At 44.9% G+C, this 9,058-nt stretch overlaps 2 protein-coding genes across 4 annotated transcripts in view; one reads left to right on the forward strand and one right to left on the reverse strand.

The window, feature by feature from the left end:
• The window catches only part of NOD1 (nucleotide binding oligomerization domain containing 1), a 58,250-nt gene extending 49,620 nt beyond the window's left edge, over nt 1–8,630 (reverse strand). Inside the window, exon 1 of one of the 3 annotated variants that reach the window (XR_012157492.1) lies at nt 8,058–8,352. The gene's annotated coding sequence lies outside the window, so the exon portion shown is untranslated. Of the gene's footprint in view, nt 1–8,057; nt 8,353–8,372 lie in introns of those variants that run through there. The other 2 variants (XM_073333301.1, XM_073333299.1) reach the window with 2 other exon arrangements.
• Nucleotides 1–9,058, forward strand: part of RPL14 (ribosomal protein L14) — a 247,912-nt gene that overhangs the window by 114,917 nt on the left and 123,937 nt on the right. The window lies entirely within an intron of this gene.

A 9,058-nucleotide genomic window follows, 5' to 3' on the forward strand; every position in this document is an offset into this window, starting at 1 on the left:
TCACATCAGGACAAAGTTTAACCTTTAACTTATTGCTTCTTGGAATAGCTAATAGGTATTGCAGAGCATTGTATTAGCGTGTAATGAACCTTCCAGTCCTATTCGTAAACTAAAGCAGCTGCACAATCTTACTAAAACAGACCATATAATCTTACTAAAACAGAACCCTCAAGATGTGATAATGCCCCAAAGGCCCCAATCAGAATTGGAAATCCACTGTGGCAGTTGCTATACACACAAAGTCACTGTTCAGAAGAGCCTGCAACTAGAAACTAGGTAGTACAATTCTTGCTAACCTAATCCTTTATTCACCCATTGCTTAAACCCCAAGGCTAGTATGGAGACATCATCGTACCTATACACTTGTTTGCAAGTCCATGGGCCGCTTCTTTAGAAGGAACAGTATCTGACACTGTTGATCTACCATTACGTCTTTTGAGATGTGTCTTACTTTGTCTTGTATTGTTATGAAGTATTGTGTGTTTGTCATTACAAGCTTGCAATATTCATTTTATTATTAATTAAATTTACACACACACTACATTTAAAGGTGATGTGTGAATCTTTTTACAGATTACAGAAATAGGTGCTGAAAGAATCCACTTGCTAAGCTCAGAGGTGCATCCATCTCAGCCACTCCAGTTGCTGGCTCCAGATCCAATGAAATTCTCCAGCATGTGGAATTCTGCTGGAAACGTTTGGGGGTACAAAGCAATGGCAGGTATTTTAGTATATTGAATAGCTTTAAAAAATGTTTGGAGTCAAGAAATGTTTTAGTTAACTGATGTAGCATTTATGACAGGGTTAATGAATACAAACAATCTTCACGTGATCTCTGAACCTCAGGATTGTTTTGTGACCGGTAGTGGCTATTTTAGGATCCATCTAGCGTAAGACATCACTCAGTTGATACTCAAGTGGAACTCCTCCTCGAGCAACACCACCACTACAGCCTGCAAGTACAGCTAACGTGTGTTTCTCTGATAAGTAGATGAACACATCAGTATGGGCTAACTAAAACAGAGATACATATATACTTAGATCTGAGTAGCTAAACACCCAGAAAGGAGGAGGTAGAATTACAACCAAGACAAAGAGCAGGATTTTATCAAGGATGGAGAAGAAAGGGTGGATTTTAGAACTGTTATTGGACTTAAACTTTCCACTCGCTTACAAAGCCACAAACCCGGGTAACGAAGTGACAGAAGGGCAAGCGTATGGGTAAAAAATACCGTATGTTTGATTTGAGACATACAGAGCTTGAGGTGGGATAGAAACATCTGAAAGAAGATAATGTTAAGGAAAAGTTAGCATATGTGCATATGTGACTTTATTTTGGTTTGGGGCCCACCATTGTCTAAAAGCAAAAACATTATGCACCAGGAGGAGTGTTCCTTAGATACCGCATTCCTGTGAAAACCCCCCTCTTGTTTTCAGCCTGTCTCGACTCCCGGTTTCTGTTCTTTGTTTGTTTTTAATTCCTTGCCTTTTGGCCTTGATGGGAACCTCCCATCCTGATAAGAAAGGCTACTGGTGCATTGCTTTAGGACCATTTGTGTAGTTGAAGTAATGGTTTAGCACGGGGGATGCACTTAGCAGGAATAGGTGGTAGATAAAGGATGGGTTTGTCTATTGACTAAGGTTTCCGATGCATGAGGGCAACATGCTTTGCTAAAAGGTATATAATCTCTGTATAACCTGCATTCGGGGTCCCCTCCTGATTAGCAGGGGGGCACCACGCTCGAGCATAATAAACTTAGTGTCTTTGGGAACTCTGCAGTTGTGGACTTTGTTCGTGTGCCTCAGCCTAGACTCAAACTGTGCGTGACCTATCAGGTATAATTCGCAGCAGTTCTTGTGCGTGACCTGTGAGGTATAACTCGTAACAATAACCAGAGACAGACAGAGATGTGGGGACTGTACAGGTTACCAAAAAGATGGAGAGAGAGATTTGAGAGCCTTGGGTGTAGATATGACGCATGTGTAGCCTCATAACCATGGAACAGCCATGAGGATTGTGGAGGAGGGGAAGATGGAGTAACTGACTGCAGAGGCTGTTAGTTTGAGGACAGCAGTTTCAGTGGATTGAACAGGGCAAAAGCCAGAAAGCATGAGCTCAAAAAACTGGAGGAGGAGCAATCAAGGGAGAAGACTGCTCATCCAAGGAGTTTAAAAGCAAAGGAGAGAAGGGAACTAGAGCAATAGGCAGGTGGAAGGGATCTGTAGGACAGGGGAAACAATAGCAACGCTGGAAACAGAGGGAAAGGGGGAAACAGAGGGAAAGGAGCATGAATTGCTGGGGATAATGAAAGATGGGAGGGGACTGGGGCAAGAGAGAAATGAAAGGGGGACATGGGTCAAGGGGGACGTGCTGTATAATCACTGAGATGGAGTCACACAAGGATGAGTAAAATGATGCCATTTTGATGTAGTCAGTCTGCTGATTACAACAGCTCTTTAAAACGGTTATCTTTGTGCAGCCAGAAAATATTGGCTCTGCTTTCTACTGTTCACACCCTCTTTTTTCCTCAAAGTGCTTCCCTCAAATCTCATCACAACTGCTGCTCATGCCTGCCAGTCCCTTGCCTGGTGATGCAAGAAGCTCACCTAATCCGGTAGTGAAGAATATTGTGGTTCATCAATACTGTAAATACTTATTGCCAAAGGATCTTATTGGAGCCTCTTAACTTACATGCAACAGGGAAAGGGGTGAAGGCTGCAATAAGAGCATGAAAAGTATTTAATCCATTAAGTTTGGCTTCTGATTAAACTGGCTATTCACAGGCAGAGAGTATACAAGATGGGGAAGCAAAACCAGTCTGAACAGCAGGTTTTCCCTTGGTCACTTAGTTTTTAAAGTAAAGGAAAAACTAATTTAGGACTGAGATGGTTTCTCTTTAAAGAATTAAACCAAATGAAAAATCCAACCCATATTAGTTCTGTTCTGATTGTCCAAAACAATAGAACTCCTACTGACTCTCTGAAAGGAGATGTAAATGTTTAAAAATTGCACATGGCAAGTTCATAGTATATGATATTTCCTTATGTTTTTAAACATACTGTACTGTTGATTTCTAGACTGCATACCTGTAACCAGTCTATAAATATCTGGCATTCCATACACAGATGTATTTGAGTGATTAGATGTTCTGTTAATTACATACAGGGACTGATTCCTCACTCCTAGCATAGGCAAAACTCCTGTGCAAGTCAATGGGGCTTTTGGTTTAGTTAGGCATACAGGATTGGGCCCATAGTATGTTTATACCATAATTTCATAGGGTAACGCTGACAAACGCACGTAGTCCATGAAGTATGTATTTCAATTTAAATATATGGTTTTGGTTTTTTTCTTTAAAACCAAGTAAACAGTAGCAAAAAATCTATTAATGCATCACTATGGTTGTGTTTAAATTATGAAGAGTCAAGCTGTTCATGTAGTTATAGTTCCCCACAGCAAATAAAGTTCTGCCTTCCTGCACAGCTACATTTAGGCATACTGTACTTTAACAGCATTTAGATTGTCTTTTGTATTCAGAATATTCACGACTACTTAAGAGGCAAGGGGAATGACAAATGGTGTATAATGTGTGTGTGCTTTCTCTTCCATCTTCCCCAAAGAAATAAGATGTACCTGGCAGTGAAAGCAGGAGTAACATTTAACAACATGGACTTTTACTCAATCCAACAAAAGCTTCCCTTCAGAATTATATAGTATGTATACATACATATTCCAGATTTAAAAAGTTTGTCACCGTCACCACTGGAATTTTGCACCACTTCCACCCCACGGGAAGAGAAGAGAGAGTATCACCTCCATTAATACTTCAAAGCCCCACCAACAGACGAGAACCCTGGAGTATTCTCAAATCTGTTTTACAACAGCCCAATGTACAATACTATCCTTAGCGCTCATATAGCATTTTCCATCCATAGATCTAAATGCACTTTGTGATAAGCATCATTTACACCCCACCCCATTTTACAGACGGGGATCTGAGGCACAGAGAGGTAAAGTAACTGCCCACGGTCACATAGCAAGACAGAAGCAGAGCCAGGAACACCACTCAGGTCTCAGAACCCTTAGCACTTAGGCCCTGATCCAAAAAAGCACTTAAGTACTTGCAAAAATTCCTCCCTATTCAGCACAACACGTCAATGGCTCTTGTCCACTATTGAGGATTAAGTCTATGGAGAATTTTAAAACTAATTTTTTAATTACCCCAATGCCAAGAAAGACCGACAGAAAAAGCAGCAGCAGCATTTGCAGACATTTTTAACAAGTGAAAGCCACTCTTTTCCACACGGACAATTCATACAAAAGATACACACAGAATTTTACTACACTCCATTGTCTTAAAACAAAACAAAACAAAAAATCTACAGTGTATGGCATAAACAATGAGGAATCCTTGTGGCACCTTAGAGACTAACAAATTTATTTGGGCATAAACTTTCGTGGGCTAGAACACAAGGACTCCTCGTTATTTTTGCTGATACAGACTAACACGGCTACCACTCTGAAACCTGTCACAGTGTATATAGCATGAGACATTTCAGCAAACTGGTAATATTTTCCAGAACCTGAACACAGGTTTATGAAAGTGCCTCCTCCAACATAACTATATTTGTGCTTAGCAGTGCTATAAAGAAAAACAAACAAACAAAAACCCACAGCATAATCATTACATGCTAACAAGGGGTAGAATTTATGTCCACTGCTCCACTAGAGTATTAGAATTGTCTGACATAAGGATATCCCCCTGACAATAGAGAGAGGAGAGATTTTCGAGATAAAATACGGTTATAATCCAGTCCTGCAAAATTCCTACAGATATGTTCTAATATGACTAAAAGTCAGGATCCCAATGAAATGGCTTGCCTTGGTGATATGAGAGTTTATATTTATTTCAGCCTCCCCTAAAACTATGGTTCTCAACCTTTTTGGGCTTAGGACCCATTTATAAATGTTTATGGCCTGTCGTGACCCAGTAAAGTCTGAGGGTGGAGGCCCTGGGCTGGTTTCGGTCAGATCCTGCCCCCCGCCCCACGGGGTCCTTCCTGGCATTTACCCCAAAGTGGTGGCTCCTGCAACTCCTGTGCTGTGAGGCTGACTGGGCTTGGCTCTCTGCTCCAAATGTTGCAATCTCCGGGGTTGCAGTGCGGCTTGGGTTTGGCCCCTCCCCTCTGACTGTACCAAATTTGTGAGAGTGGAGTTGTGACCCTGCTCATGGGCTTACAGAGCCATTCACTCAAATTTGGCGTACTTGGACTCCCGTCATCATGATGGCTGGCTCAAACCTGAGTGGTGCTGGGTGCTGGTGCCTAGAGGTTGCAGTGCCTGGGACAGGAAGTGCCTCCTGTGGCTTCACTGGAGTTATTTTGGCTTCACTCCAGTGTAACTGAGAGCAGCATCTGACCTTGGGGTTTTTTTCCCCTCTCTACTTTAAAATCAGAGTAAGTTTAGGTAATTATTCCTGGTAGTTTGAAGAACAATAGATCTGGAGGAACGCAGAGGAGAGAAGATATTATTTGTGCCAACTGATAGATTGATGGCTCTTGTTTCTTTTAAGGCAAGCTCTTTTACACACGATTATACAAGTGATTCTCAATACTGGCTTGTTGTTCTTGATAATATAGCCTCTGCTTATTTTGATCTTGCTATTCCTAACACCATCCTCTTCTCAAATGAAATCTTTTTGAGTGCAGTTATGTAACAAAAACAAATCTACATTTGTAAATTGCACTTTCACCATAAAGAGATTGCACCACAGTACTTGTATGAGGTGAACTGAAAAATACTATTTCTTGCTTTTTAGTGCAAATATTTGTAATAATAAATAATATAAAGTGAGCACTGTACACTTTGTATTCAGTGTTGTAACTGAAATCAATACATTTGAAAACGTAGAATAACATCCAAAATATTTAAATAAAATTTAAATTGGTATTCTATTATTGACAGTGCAATTTAAAGTGCGATTAATCACAATTAATTTTTTAATCAAGTTAATTTGTTTTGAATTATCATGTGAGTAAACTGTGATTAATTGACAGCCCTAGAAATTTTCCATGCTTGGTCTCTTAAGGATTGGAGTAAAACTAATTCTTGCCAGGGATCATCTCACTGTTAAGTGGGTACACAACACCTAGCTCAATAGGGCCCTCTTGCATTTCCTTTGTCAGGCTGCTGATGGTCATATTCCATTTTACAGGGATCATGTGTAAGGCCTGACCATTCTGGCTTTGCCACTGGTATGCAGGAAAAAGAGTTAACCCAGGATCTGCTATTGGTAATGTAGGTGTACTGTTTTCCTGCAGAACCTTCCCTCTGCCAGCAGCAGGGGGTGACGTTGGGGAGGAGCAGCTGGGTTTGGGTTTTCCTACTGCCTTTGCTAGTGGGGTTCCCATATTAGCCTGTAGCTGTTATGTTTAATTCTCTACCTAAAAGTTGCTCAGCACACTTTTCAAGCCCTGCCTAATGTGATGTGTCCTCTGCCAAATTTCTGAGGAATGGGAGTGTCTCTCACTGAAGAAACATGAAACTCAACCCTTGAAATTTAGGAACACAGCCTGAGTACAGATTTACAAAGTGCAAATATTAGATTAACAAACAAAGCCTAGACTAAAAAAAAATTTTTTTTTAAAACTAGAATAAGAATCATAAATACTTAATGCCGGTACACCGTAGCTATAGAAAACATTACTGTTTCCATGTCACCTAGTAATTTGAGTTTGGCTGTATCTCACAGACCAAACTCCAGACGAGGACACATCTGGACTGAATGAGAGGATTTCACAATACACCTCCCAGAATGTCAGGGAAAATTCAATTACAGCTAGTTAATTTTTCTTTACTTCATTAATTAAACCTTGTACATTTCTCTGCCTTTCCTCTCAACTCCACTAACCCATTTGTCCCACTATTCCCCTCTTGCATACTTGCTTCACTGGACCATCTCCCAAGAAATTCATCCCACATTATCTGATACCTCCTTGGTTTCCTGCTCCTTTCCCTCTTATATCCCCTTATTTCTGAGACCTGGGCTACCTGAAATATTTTGCTCCTACATCTCTGGATCTTTGAATCGTTCTCTTTCCTTCCACCACCATCCCAAATAAAACAATTCAATGTTGGTAAAGCCATGCAAAGAGAGACAGTAAAGAGGCACATACTTAACAGTGGGAAACACAGCACCGGGCCAGACTTGTGGGCCACTGGACTGGGGTAAAGAAAATTCTCCCACTTCTCACACACACATAGTCGTCAGGCAGTCGGCAACCTAAACTGAGGGCTTTCAATCCTGGAGTCACGTGTTTTAAGTCAACCACCTCTATGCAGTTAATAGGTATCTCTGAGGTAGAGTTGCCAATTTTGGTTGGATGTATTCCTGGAATACACGACGTGTTTCATCACGACAAAATCTTTAATTAAATATTCATTTTTAATTCCTGGTGACTCCAGAGCAATCCTGGAGGGATGGCAACCCTACTTTGAGGGACACCTATGCCAAATCCAAATTACATTCATTGACAATTCTGCAAATGGCCATTGGCCCACTTGGCCAAGGAAGTCTGCCCCGGTCACTGTTTTAGAAGAACTGCATTTGTTTTCAGATGCTCAACTCTTTATTTTGCATAAAGCAGCAGCATCTCAAAACCTACTACAGGGATGAGATCTCTGGAAAGGAAACGCAGGGGGCAGCCACAGAACCACCCAGCCAGCCACCCTGAGGCTCGAGCTGTAGAAGCCTTGCAGCCATTGGCCTCATTCACCTCACCGAGGCCTCATCCACAACCGTGTGACATGCCCCCCAGCACTGTGATCCCCCTCGCTCTCCTGCCCCAGACAGTCCCCCCCCCCAGCACTGTGACCCCCTAAGCAGCCCCTCCCCCAGCACTGAGACCCCCTCCATCTGCCCCGCCCCCAACACTGAGACCCCCCCATCTGCCCCGCCCCCAACACTGAGACCCCCCCCCCATCTGCCCCGCCCCCAGCACTGCGAGCCCCCCGCCCCCAGGGGCGGCAGGGTGAGCGCGGCGCGCGCAGGACTCACCGCGGCGGCGGGCGGGACGCGCGCGGGGACACGGAGGGAAAGGGGAGGAGCGAGGCCGCCTGGCCGGGACCCGGCGCTGCTGCCGCCCCGAGCGGGCCGGACTCGGGGAGCGGAGCCCGGCGCTGCTCGGTCGCTCGGTGCGGCCGGGAACCGGGAGAGCGGCTCGGCCGGGCGCTTCCCCTTCGCTGCACCACGCGGGAGCCCGACGCTGACTCAGCGAGCTGCCCCGCCGAGGGCGAGACGGTGTCGCAACCCCAAGGCGTCTGCCCCTCCCCCGAGGGCGGCGGCGGCGCCGCGGCCTCTGCCCGGGCTCACCGCGCTCCAGCCAGGGCGAGCTGCTGCCGGGGCTCAGCTCCGCGCACGATCAGGCCCTAGGGCATCCCTTGGCCGGTGCCTAGCGTCCGGCCAGCCCTGGCCGCCGCCCGGCTGCGAGCGAGGAGATCACCTGCCCCGGCTTCTCGGAGAGACGGGCAGCGCTGGGGACACGCTCCCGCGGCGGCCCCTGAAATTGCAGCCCCGGGCCGCGCTCCCCCGCCCCCGCGGCCCGCGGCGGCGGAACACGTTCAGCGGGCGGCGTGAGCCATCCAGCCTGCGGGAATAACTCGGGACGGAAGAGCTACCCCCACCTTCCAGCCACCACCCATCCTGCAGCTGGGCAGGGGGTCACCCTACGGGTTCCGGGATTCTGCAAGAGTACCTGAGCTGGGCAGAGCAGCGAGGGCTGGCTCGCTTTGGAGGGAGAGACACGAGGGTGCTTTTCCATACAAACACTGTTTCACTTTTTAAAGCTGTTTCGAAGATATTTGTATCCAGGCCATTATGTCTGGCGTCACGAGATGTGACCAGAAACAGATGGCACACAGGACAATAATGGCTGAAGCAGCTTTACTGCATCCAAAGTTTCGAAGATCTGGAAAAAAACGAGACCGCAGAAAGATAGGGCTGATTAGTACTACTCAACTTTTGCTTATACGCTTGGACTTGCAAGAAGAATGATATAT

Source organism: Lepidochelys kempii, chromosome 2 (assembly GCF_965140265.1).
Source record: "Lepidochelys kempii isolate rLepKem1 chromosome 2, rLepKem1.hap2, whole genome shotgun sequence".
In the NCBI taxonomy this organism is placed as follows: Eukaryota; Metazoa; Chordata; order Testudines; family Cheloniidae; genus Lepidochelys; species Lepidochelys kempii.